The sequence below is a fragment of the Gossypium raimondii genome, chromosome 12, assembly GCF_025698545.1.
Source record: "Gossypium raimondii isolate GPD5lz chromosome 12, ASM2569854v1, whole genome shotgun sequence".
Classification (NCBI taxonomy): Eukaryota; Viridiplantae; Streptophyta; class Magnoliopsida; order Malvales; family Malvaceae; genus Gossypium; species Gossypium raimondii.
In genome coordinates, this window is record NC_068576.1 from 22,406,205 (window position 1) to 22,407,209 (window position 1,005).

The window sequence follows — 1,005 nt, forward strand, 5'->3', positions numbered from 1 at the left end:
AAAAAGAGCAATGAGTCAAGGTGGTAATAATCAACCTTGTTTGAATGAGCTACTTAATCCGAGAGCTGACAATGGTAATCCTAAGGTTGCTCAAATATTTGATAATTGGGATAGGCCAATTCGAGAGCATGTAGTTCCTATCTTAGATTATCTAAACCCTGGAATAGTCAAGCAACAAATTTAAGCCCCCCACTCTGAGCTGAAACCTATAATGTTTCAGAAGTTGCAATCAATTGTCTAGTTTGATAGTTTGCCAACTAAAGATCCTAGATTGCACTTGAGACTTTTCTTGGAGATCTATGATTCCTTTAGACAGCAAGGTGACCCTAAAGATGCCTTAAAACTCAAGTTGTTCCCCTATTCTTTAAGAGATCATGCTAGAACATGGCTCAACACTTTGCCATCTGGAATCGTAGAATCATGGAATGATATTTGTCAAAGATCTTACTGCGATATAACCCACCCAACATGAATGTTAAACTGAGAAATGACGTAACATCCTTCAGGCAACTAGAGGATAAAACACTGTATGAAGCATGGGAAAGGTTCAAAGATCTGCTTAGGAAATGTCCTGTCCATGGATTTCAACATTTGACCCAAATAGAGATATTCTATAATGGTTTTAATGCACCAACACAGATGGTGGTTGATGCCTCAGCTAAAGTAACTCTATTGGACAAGTCCTGCAATGAAGCATACGAGACTTTGGAGAGAATTGCCAATAACGATTATCAATACCCCATAACAAGAGCTGGAACTAGTAAGAGAGTAGCTGGATCATTTGAATTGGATATGATTATATCGCTTACTACTTAGCTATCTTTTTTAACCAACATGATAAAGACCATGCAGAAACCTGGTGAGGTGAAAGACCTAAAAGCAGCTGGGTTATCCTGTGTTTACTATGGCGAGGATCATGTGTTTGAAGAGTGTCCCTCGAACCTAACATCTGACTACTATATGGGAAACTTCAATATGAACAACAACCCTTATCTCAACACGTAT

The 1,005-nt window shown here is 38.5% G+C and overlaps 1 non-coding gene across 1 annotated transcript; it reads right to left on the reverse strand.

Annotated features, from left to right (window-relative positions):
* Positions 1–477: 477 nt before the first annotated feature.
* LOC128035704 (small nucleolar RNA R71) lies at positions 478–584 on the reverse strand. The gene has a single exon (XR_008192255.1). It is a non-coding gene; the product is annotated as a small nucleolar RNA R71 (small nucleolar RNA).
* Between the last annotated feature and the right edge of the window lie 421 nt (positions 585–1,005).